At 40.2% G+C, this 11773-nt stretch overlaps 1 protein-coding gene across 4 annotated transcripts in view; it reads left to right on the top strand.

Annotated features, from left to right (window-relative positions):
• The first annotated feature begins 3469 nt into the window (after positions 1–3469).
• The window catches only part of LOC123765234 (UDP-glycosyltransferase UGT5), a 193929-nt gene continuing 185625 nt past the window's right edge, over positions 3470–11773 (top strand). Inside the window, exon 1 of one of the 4 annotated variants that reach the window (XM_069335557.1) lies at positions 3470–3616. The gene's annotated coding sequence lies outside the window, so the exon portion shown is untranslated. Of the gene's footprint in view, positions 3622–11773 lie in introns of all 4 variants that reach the window. The other 3 variants (XM_069335558.1, XM_069335555.1, XM_069335556.1) reach the window with 3 other exon arrangements.

Genomic DNA, 11773 nt, shown 5'->3' with positions numbered 1-11773 from the left:
ACTATCTCCTTGTTCTCACGAAGGCTTTTAGCTGCCGCTTTGAGCTCGGGGGACAGTATGGTGCTTCTGTAATTGCCTCGATTCTTTCCTCCTTCTGCAATAAGTTCTGCTTGTAAGGTATCTTTGGTAGTGACCTTCTTTTGTGTCTCGAGGTCGAATATCTCGTCCAACAGAATTTCCAACTCTACTTTCCGGGCCATCTCACTCAGTCAGGACATATCGTGACAGTTTATGCCCAGATTTAGGAGAGTGACTTGGTCCTCAGTGAGGTTAATTCCTGCAAGGTTCAGGAAGCCATCTCTTGGTCGTGGAATTGCCATAGGTCCTCCATATAATGTTGTTAGTTTCTTGATAATCCTTGTTTCAGTGCTGAGGTGATGTCGGTCTGTGAGGATGTCGAGGTGTTGTTCAATGCGGGTACGGATACTTTCGTCGATGTTGCTATTTCTCCACTCGTTTGTAGCATGAAGTAGTTGCGTTTTGTTGTCTTTGATTTCATTCTCTGCCTTGTATATCTGATCACGAATCAGATCCTGGCGATATTTTATCGTGAAGGCTTGATTCCTTGCTGCTGGGTCGTGCGCTTTAATATTAGTATATTTTGGTAGCAGTCTTTCCTGCTGGAGAAACAGCAACATCGACGAAAGTCTCCGTACTCCGTCAATAAGCATTACAATATATATATATATATATATATATATATATATATATATATATATATATATATATATATATATATATATATATATATATATGTATATATATATATATATATATATATATATATATATATATATATATATATATATATATATGTATATATATATGTATATATATATATATATATATATATATATATATATATATATATATATATATATATATATATATATATATATATATATATATATTGTAATGCTTATTGCATTCGTTATGCTTATTTCATTTTCAACGACTAAGTTTACACATACCATACATCATACTCATACTCGTTTTGGGTGGGGGCGATATGGTACAAAGGTTTTGGGTAAGGTCATAGACATATGCCAGAGCACACAAAACAATGGGTATAAATTGGATATGAAGACATAAGAATCGAAGTAACTGCAGGAGGCCTATTGGCCCATACATCCTCTTGCTGCTTCTATGTTGGTTCGGGGTCTTGAAGTGTGTAGAATATAGTTGTGTATTAATTGGCTGTGGATTACTGGTGTTGATATTTTGATGTGTGGTGCCTCGCCGATGTCGAGTCTCCTGCTATCGCTGTATTTATCGATGATTTCTGTGTTGAGGGTCTGGTTGTGAGAAGAGATTATATGTTTCTTGATGGAGTCCTGTTGTTTGTGCATAGTTAATCGCCTAGAAAGAGACGTTGTTGTCTTGCCTATAAACTGAGTTTTTTTGGGCTTACAGTCCCCAAGCAGGCTTGTGAAGGCATAGACAACGTTGGTTTCCTTCAGGGCGTTTTGTTTGGTGTCTTGGGAGTCTTTCATGAGTAGGATGGCCGATTTTAGTTTTTGTAGTAAATTATCAATTGTATTTTCTGATTTTTGTCTGTAGAGATAACGTTCATATTAATAATGCCTTCCAGGACCCTTTCCTCCGTTTTATGAGCCGTCAAAAAGAAGTTCCTGTAAAACAGTCTAGTAGGGGGGGGGGGGGACGAGTGTTGTGGTAGTTGACTTTTCAGAGGTTTCATGGCTTTTCACCTTTCTTTTTATGAAGTCTTCAACATCACCGTTAAAGAAGCCATTGTTGACTAGAACCTGCCTTGCCCTACAGAGTACTTCATTGACTTGCTTCCAACCTGAGCTGTGGCTGAGAGCCCAGTCGACGGAAGCGTTGACAACACTCCTCTTGTACCTGTCTGGGCAGTCACTAAAGGCATTAAGGAACATTCCAATGTTTGTTTCCTTAGTGTAGACTGCAGTGCGGAAGCTTCCTTTCCTTTTCGTGACTGTTACATCTAGAAAGGGCAGCTTCCAATCATTCTCCATCTCGTAAGTGAAACTTGCTCGTTTGCCTCCTTCAGCTGCTGCAGACATCTGACATCAGGTACCTGCATAAAAATGTCATCAACATACCTGCAGTATATGGGGGGTTTCAAGTCCATGTCAACTAAGATCCTCTGCTTGATGGTACCCATGTAGAAGTTTGCAAACAGGACACCTAGGGGACACCCATGGCGACCCCACCTACTTGCTTGTACATGTGCCCATCTGGTCTCAAGAAGGGTGCTTCTTTAGTGCAGGCTTGGAGTAGCTTCCTTAGTATGTTTTCTGGTATGTCAAGAGGAGTACAAGCCGGATCACTATTCACTCTGTCCACTATCATCCCGATTGTTTCATCTATAGGTATGTTGGTAAAGAGTGACTCTACATCTAATGAGGCTCTTATCCCCACGACTGTGCTCCCCACAGTAAGTCAACAAATTCCTTTCGACACTTCAGGCTGAAAGTACATGGTATATAAGGAGTCAGCAAGCGGTTGAGTCGCTTAGCCAGTCTGTATGTGGGTGTGGGTATCTGGCTGATGACCATATAACCTCACCCAAAACGAGTATAGGTATGATGTATTTTATGTGTAAAGTAAGTCTTTGAAAATGTAATAAGCATTATGAAACGCGTTCAGGCGCCAGACCAGATATATAGAATGAATTTTGGAGAGTTAATTTTTCAATTACCCTCGACAGTGAAGAAAAACGTAAGAAGTATTGAGAAGATTCGTGCTAGAATTATTAATCTTACCCTTTCGGTCATATTCATGAATGTACAAGGTACAAATTTGTCTTAAAAACATATGTAAATGAGGTGAAGTAATGACACATAGATGAAGAAATAGGGAAATACAGGCAACCATCGCCATTATTGGAAGGTGTTGTTTATGGCAATGGGCCTGATTACCCCATCTTTCATCTTTAGAACACAGAAGGCTGCTCCAAAAAAGACGGCCTGATAGTCTCAAAGACCCACCAGCAAGATACATGTTAGAAAATCTGTTAGTTCGACTAGAAGATTCTTTGTGGCATCTCCAAGAGCTGGGCTAAACATTGACTTGTTGTGTTGGTAGGCATATGACGATCACGCTGAACCAAGTTGAAAAGACATTCCTGCTTTGTACACCTCCAATTTTTGAACTGTTAAGGGATCTGTAATTCCTGGGGATTATTGCTTCTGCCAGGGGCTTATTTTAGGTGTTTGTCGCACAGAACACTTGCTGTGGTGGTGTTTCCAGGAGCATCTGTGTCCTCACTGATTATGATTATGATTTTACCTGCTGTATTGCCTTCTTCTATTTTCCTAGCGATCTGTGCTCTCATTTTTCGTTCTCAGAGTAGCTATTGTTTGCCGTTCTGTGGCTGGTGTTCTTGGCACGAGTGGGAAGGCGGACTAGATTGTCTTCTCTGGGATATTCACTGATAGCCGTAATCACAGAGATTTTTAATGACGTTTGTCCTTGGTGGTAAGATAAGCATACTTTCGTAAAAATAAGAGATTGTGCCATATTCTAGTGGTTCAAGCGTCATTATTGTCTTTCCTCAGAAGGCTGGCGAATTTGTTGCTGCTTGCTGCCGAATTTGTTGCTGCTTGCTGGCGGGTAGCCTTGGGGCTGTAAGGTAAGGTAATTATCAGGAGATGTGGAGCAAGCTCCTGTGGACTTTGCTTTGACTTCTTCAAGCAGATTATCTGCTTAAATGAAGTAGAGGGAGGTATTGTCCCTCGCCTCTGGAGCAGGCGGTGTGTTGTCACTGTCCTGGGGCGGACCCCCCGGTTCATAGGCATCGACCTGAACTGACTGTGTGCTGGCAGACACGTTCATTATTGTTGAGACAAATATTTCTGTCGCTTATTTGGCATGTTCCTCTTGGAAACGTCTTAATTTCCTAACCACTTGGGCTGGTTAGGAAATTAGACGGTAGAGGCGACATACTCGCTTCATACAGGTCGGCGATCAATCCCCGACCGTCCAAGTGGCTGGGCACCATTCCTTTCCCCTGTCCCACCCCAAATCCTTATCCCATCCAAGTGCTATATAGTCGTAATGACTTGGTTCTTTCTCCTGATAGTTCTCTTCCCTTGCTTCCCTTGGCTGAAAGGATCTTATGTGTCCTATACTATATGCACCATGCCTAGATATCCAGATGCCTGGCTGCCGCTGACTGCACTCTCTCCTTCCCTCCAACACCCTCTGGTGTTGGAGGCCTGGTGTTGGGGGCGGGTGTAGGGCGCCTGGTGTTGGGATCCTGGAACTCACCTAGTCGTACTTACCTAGTTATGCTTGTAGTGGTTCAGCTCTGGCTCTTTGGTCCCCACCTCTCAATTGTCACTCAACTGATGTACAGGTTCCTCAGCCTATTGGGCTCTATCATATCTACACTTGAAACAGTAAATGAAGTCTGTCTCCACTACATCAATTCCTATAGCATTCCATTTGTCAACTAATCTGACACTAAAAAATAATATAATGTCTCTATGGCTCATTTGGGCATCAATTTCCACTTGTGTCCCCAAGTGAGTGTGCCCATTGTGTTAAATCGTCAGACTTTATCTACCCCTATCAATTCCTTGGTGAATCTTGTATGTGGTGATCATGTCCCCCTAACTCTTCTGTCTTCCAACGACGTGAGGTATAATTCGCGTAGTTTTTCCTCGTAGCTTATACCCCTCAGTTTGGGTACTAGTCTGGTGGCAAACCTTTGAACCTTCTCCAGTTTAGTCTTATGCTTGGCTAGATATGGACTCCATGCGGGAGCTGCATATTCCAGGATTGGTCTGATATATGTGGTATACAAAGTTCTGAATGACTCACTACACAAATTTCTAAATGCCGTTCTTATGTTGGCCAACTTTGCATATGCTGCTGATGTTATCCTCTTGGTATGGGCTTAATGGGACAGGTCTGGCGTGATATCAATCCCAAGGTCTTCCTCTCTCTGATTCGTGAAGAATTTTATCTCCCAAATGATACCATGTATCTGGCCTCCTGCTCCCTACTCTTATGTTCATTACAATACATTTACTTGGGTTAAACTCTAACAACCATTTGTTTGGCCATTCCTTCAGTTTGTCCAGGTATTCTTGAAGCCTCAAGCTGTCCTCCTGCCTTAATCCTTCTCATTATTTTGGCATTCATCAGCAAACATTGAGAGGAATGAGTCTATACCCTCTGGGTGGTCATTTACGTATATCAGAAACAGAAAGGTCCAAGTACAGAGCCCTGTGGGACTCCACTGGTGACTTCACGCTAATCTGAGGTCTCACCCCTCATTGTAACTCTCTGCTTCCTATTGCTTAGGTACTCCCTTATCCAGTGGAACACCCTACCAGTTACGCTTGCCCGTTTCTCCAACTTATGCACCAGCCTCCTATGGGGAACTGTGTCAAAGGCTTTCCGACAGTCCAGAAAAATGCAGTTCGCCCATCCTTCTCTTTCTTGCTTACTCTTTGTCACCTGATCGTAGAAGTCTATTAAGCAATGTGAGGCAAGATTTACCCTCCCTGAACCCATGTTGATGGGTTGTCACGAAGTCTCTTCTCTCTAGATGTGTTACTGGGTTTTTCTCACGATCTTCTCCATCACCTTGCATGGTATACAAGTTAAGGACACTGGCTTGTATTTCAGAGCCTCTTGTCTGTCACCTGTCACCAGGTGTTGGGGACCTGGTGTTGGGGTCCTGGTGTTTGGACCTTGGGGAATGGGGGCTTGGAGTTGGGGACAGGTGCTGCTGGCCCTGGTATTTCTGTTAAACAACAGCAACGTTATGCTGTTAACCCGACTCCCTCCCTACCCCAGCGCCACCTGTCTCACCTTAATACTGGCGCCGCCCCGCTCTCTTATCTCCGCTCCCATCCATACTCCTCCCCGCCCTCATTATCTGTAATATGATCATCGCCCCCCCCTCTCACCCCGTCCCCAACTCCCCCAAACCTCCCCTGTCACCCAACCCTTCGCAGGTTTGTTCGAGTACATGTGGATCCCTCTTAACCACTTGCTATACCTGTGGGCTATGTAGATGGTTTTATTGGCCTCCTGTTATGGTTGGGATAGGGTTTTTGAGTCTCCTGGTAAGGTTAGGTTAGGGTTGATTGGTCTCATGTTAAGGTTAGGTTAGGGTTGATTGGTCTCATGTTAAGGTTAGGTTAGGGTCGGTTGGATCCGGGTGCAGCCTTTAGTTTCCCTCTGTGTAGGTCAGGTTAACCTCGTCCCTCCATCGTTCCACCCTCTGCCTTGACCTAGTTCCAGGTTGAAACCTAAAACGTGGTTGTTGTTTTTCCTGTTGTTTTTTAAATTCCTCCGTTGGTCCGGATGTTGTTGGGGAAATACCTCTGTCCCACACTGTTTTTCTGCTTGTTGTCGTTGAAGTTTCTCTTCCCTCCACCGTTGTTGGTGATCCTCTGTTGTTCTGGGTATAGTTGTAACACCTCTGTTGCCCACTATTGTTCTGGTTCTATCTCCACCACTTGTCGTCTCTGACTCCCTCTTGAAAAACCTGACCTCTGTAGTTACCCTGTGTTCCTGCTCCTTCCCTTGGTGGGTTGGTTCTGTCTGTCTTGCGCCTCTAGTTGCATGCCTGATCCTCCATCTCTTCCTTGCCTCCAAAAGTCTCAAAGTTCCTACTTGATACTTGAGAGTATCCTGGTCGTTTGAGATTATCGTTGATGACTCTTACAGCATCCATGACATCTTGAAGAGTTTCCTTTGTTGTGTAAGGATATCTCAGAGAAGTACAGTTGTTAAACGAAGATGCTTCAGCGAGTATCCGTCTTACATAAGGAGTGCATGGAGAATATCATTGATGACTCGGAGAATATCCTTTGTAGTGTAAAGCGATCTAAGAATGTCTTCTTTGATGTAGGAAGAATATTTTTGTTAAGAAACTTTTGTGAAGAAGATACCTACAATAATTTAGATACTTTAAGAAAGAGTACTGTTTGTTGTAAATAATGTAAAGATGATACCTTAAACTATTTTCGAGTGTATCCTTAGTTAACATATGGTGACGAATGAAAGTCTTAGTAAATTTAATACTGCATGAAGAGTAATACTAGTTAAGGAAATTATGGGAAAATGTTACTTTAAATTATTTTCAGAAGTGAAAAGTGTAAAGATAGTTAAGGAGACAAAATTTAGTTTATTATAAGTTGTTCAATGTCAACAAAACCTTTTTGATTAGTTTTATATGGAAAGAGCTACAACTGCTCCACGTTTCAGTATCGTAGCTTAAACAAAAAGGGATAATTTTTGTTGTTGTTTTTTTCAACGAATTTTACACATTTTCAATAAGCCTCTACAACCACAAGTTTCAAATGAAATCATTTCTATGACACGCTTCTATCACATTAGCATATAATTAAAGATCTGTATGACTGGATTTTCTAAAAATATGTCCAGTTTTACTGATACAAATAGTCAAAGTTTCCCCCCAATATTAAGCAAATATATCATTTATTACTATTTATAAAATTAATAAATGAACTTAGGACTAAACGCGTCTTACAGATTGCTGAGATATAAACTTTACATATAAGGTGTAAGTTTCATGTAAATTGAATAAGAGTCGAAACAGTAAAAGAGTTTATGTTACTTGAAAAGAAATAGTTAAAAAATAAAGTCTAAGGTGTTGCCATCTGTAGCTGAAGTTGGCATCAACCAAATTTTCCTCCAAAATTAGCACCCTTACAGATAGGCTTACGTGCAGTCATGTGAATAAGTTTCATGTAAATCGTCCGATAAACTAAATAAGAAAACAAAAATGAAAAACAAATCTATTTTTTATAACAATTTTTTTTTATAAAACTATTTTTTCTTTTATTAGTATATGCTGTTGTGATAGCCTTGAGTCATAGAAATGATTTCATTTGACATTTGTGTTTGATGTTAATGTTTTAACATTTTGGAAAACTGTTGACACATAAATAAAAAAAAAAAATCTATTTATGCTACGATGCTGAGACTCGTACCGGATGAAGCCCTTTTCATATACAACTAGTCAAAAAAAATTGATTGAAATTGAACTAATTTTCATTTATTGCATATTTTTTGCATATTTGAAAATTATATCCCCTTAAGAAACGTTAAGAAAAGATTGTCTTAGTAAATTTGCTACTGAATAAAGTGTGGTTTTTGTTTAAGAAATTAATAGTAAGAAATATTAAGTTGATAAAAAACAAATAAATTGTCATTTTTATTTTTCATTGTTGTTTTACATTGTTTTTGAAAATACAAACTCGGTAAATGACTAAATAATTTGTAACTAAAAATAAAATATTTGTAATACAGAGTTAGGTCTTTGCTGTAGTCATGAATTATAAAATAAATAAATAAATAAATAAATAAATATATTTTTGAGAAACAATAATGAGGTTGATAATACATAACAATGAACTACTTTCTGAATGGCAGAAACGATTGTACATTTGGGGTAAGAAACAAACAAACAAACAGAGAACATGTTAGAGAATGCAATGAACGCAGAGAACATTCGGAGAACATGTTAGAACATGTAAAGGATGGAGAAAACTTGTAAGTAAAGCGTAAAGAGATGAGCGGAGAAACACGTTAGATCACGTAAAGGATGGAGGCATTATATATTTACACTTGAGTCATGACGGGCTGCAAAATATGGTAAGAAGAATGTCAGTAATAGCTGCTTTTACAATAAACATTGTTCCATGAGATGAAGTTTCATGTAACAGTTAAAAGCATAACAATATAGAGATAGATGTAGAATGGGGGGGGGGGGAATTGTGAATAATAATACAGTAAATAATTTGGAAATTAAGCGAAAGAGAGAAAAGAGAGATTATTACTTATATTGTAGAGAGCTGGCAATTATTACAATGATAAGCTTGTTATCAGGCAGATATCCCTACCTGCGCGTGTATTTATCCAATTAAGAACACACGGGAATTAAAGGAAAGGTCATGAGTCATGTTTACCTATAATGATAGGACAGGTGACAGATATGATAGAGGCGTTTTGTTTCTGGAAACAGTATGTACTTTAATCTGGGAAATTTGTTTACTTTGATAGAGACAACAATAGAGAGAGATGCGTTACTTAGTCCTGAAATAACTAAGTTGGGTGAACATTGAACTAAGTAGGAGAAGCTTAAACTGAATTGTTCTATTTTACAATGCCTGAAATAACTGTTAATAACAAACTTACAAGAGCGAACTAAAGCGGGGGGACATGAGCAGAACTTGGAACACTGTTGCCATTTTCTTAGTCTGAAATACACCTGTTTTAAATTTTGTGGGGATTGAACTGTTAATAGCGAATTTATAGGAGTGAAAAAAAGAAGATGACTGGAGCTAGTGCTTGTCAGTTACTTTATCTTGTTTTACTACGTCAGAAATACATCGGTTTTAAATCTCAGGAGAATTGAACTGTTATTAATTAACAAAGTTGTATGAGTAAATTAAGGAGGATGACAGAAGCTGGTGTTCAGTAACTGCTATGATCTTATTTACTACGTCCGAAATACACCGATTTTAAACATTAGGAAAATTGGGTTAATAGTAGAGAAGTTACATGAGTAGACTAAGGTGGAGGCTGAGAGCTAAAACTAGTTAACTATTTTATTTTCTTACTACGTGTGGAAACATGACTTTTAAATCTCAAATTGGACTGATAATAAGGCAGGCAAATTGAACTGATAATAACGAAACTACACTAATAAACATAGAGAGCTCGGTCCAAGAACTATCATCTGATACTAATAGTTACTTTACAAACTCCTAATGAACATATTCTCTGAAAATGAACTTTTTCTGACTTTAGATTTACTCTTAAACGGATACAGAAAAACGTGTACATTTGAATTTTTGGCGAACAAAACTGGGAAGGGTTGGGTGTGAGAGGGGAGGTTTGGGGGAGTTGGAGAAGGGGTGAGAGCGGGCGATGATCTTAAGGCAGATAATGAGGGCGGGATAGGAGTAGGGATAGGAGCAGAGATAAGAGAACGGGCGGCGCCAGTGGCGAGATTAAGGCGAGACAGGTGGCGCGGGGGTAGGGAGGAGTCGGATTAGCAGCATAGCAAGCATATTTTCTATGTAAGATATTTATAGCAAACTCCTAATGAACATATTCACTACATATGGACTTGATATGTTTTACGAAAAAACGGGACTTATTTTTTATCCAAAAAATTTTGGGTAAAATTATTTACCCAAAAACAGTGGCGGCTTAGCTGCAAGTTTTCATGGTCAGATAATTTTTTTAAAGGTGGCGGCTAAGCCTCGTAGCCTGGTGGATAGCGCGCAGGACTCGTAATTCTGTGGCGCGGGTTCGATTCCCGCACGAGGCAGAAACAAATGGGCAAAGTTTCTTTCACCCTGAATGCCCCTGTTACCTAGCAGTAAATAGGTACCTGGGAGTTAGTCAGCTGTCACGGGCTACTTCCTGGGGGTGGAGGCCTGGTCGAGGACCGGGCCGCGGGGACACTAAAGCCCCGAAATCATCTCAAGATAACCTCAAGATAAGCGACAAGTTTACCAAAAAACAAAAACTAAGTCTCCATCCCCACTACTGTTGGGGCCTGATGTTGAGGTTGGGTTTTAGGGGGCGGGTGTTTGGAAGCGTGAGTTGTGGTCGGGTGTTTTAGTCGGATGTTGGGGTCGGGGTTGGAGATGGGTGATGGGGCGGGTGTTGTGGTCGAGTGTTGAGGCAGGTGTTGTGGGCGGGTGACGGGGGCGGATGTAGGGAATGTGTGTAGCGGTTGGTGGGAGGTGGGTATATTGGGGAGGACTATAAACAAGATTTCCAGGCAAAACTATTGATAGACTGGAAAAAATGCAAAATGAAGCACTCAGAATTATTCTTGGCTGTCCTATAACTACTAAAGTTCCCAATATGCGGAAAGAATTAAATGTACTTAGCATTCGAGATAGAATATTTGAAATAAATCTTATGATGGGACTAAAGCTTCTGCGTGATAAAAATAACAATATTGTGTCAGTTGAACTGTTAGAACACATATGAAATAGAACCAGCTAGTCTAAATGGAATCAAAGAACAGCCACTCATATTAAAATGATGGGACTGCACGATTTATATACAGATGAAAGAGTACAACGCTTTCTTCCACCCTGGCAGATATTTCCTTTTGACATCCTGACGCCTGCAGATCCCACCAAGAAACTACACAAAAACCCTCATGCTCAGCTTGCTGCTAAATTAAGCACCATAGAACACATTTACAATATCCAAACTGAAAACAACATTACACTGACGGATCATTCAACACAGCTACAGGGAGGGCAGAAAGTGCTGTTATTGCTCATCAGCCCGATGGCAGCACAATTCAAAGGAATATACGAATTAGTAACTGGACATCCACAATGCAAGCTGAGTTGGTAGCAATACTGGTAGCACTCGAAATTATTGACAACACTGAAGTAGACAGCTTAATTATTTCCGACTCCCTTTCCTCACTACGAGCAATGAACAGTTTGAAATCAAGTAATAACGTGCTTGTCTCAGGAGCCAGACATAGATATATATAAGCATACTTAGCAAGAGGGTAAATATAAAGATGTTGTGGATTCCTTCTCACATTGGCCTGCAGGAACATAATAAAGTTGACGCCCTTGCTAAGGCTGCAGTAAATAAAGACAGTACTGAAGGGAATCTTGAGTTATCCAATCGGTCCCTCAAAAGTGTCATTAGACGAGAACTCCTGGATGGATTTGAAGAAAGTAGAACAGTGCAAACTGGAGTCAGCAGGTCCATTGTTTATCACAATGAAATGTATGAAGTAAAACATGTGTAT

This window comes from Procambarus clarkii, chromosome 33, assembly GCF_040958095.1.
Source record: "Procambarus clarkii isolate CNS0578487 chromosome 33, FALCON_Pclarkii_2.0, whole genome shotgun sequence".
Classification (NCBI taxonomy): Eukaryota; Metazoa; Arthropoda; class Malacostraca; order Decapoda; family Cambaridae; genus Procambarus; species Procambarus clarkii.
This window is presented reverse-complemented; position numbering and strand designations above follow the sequence as displayed.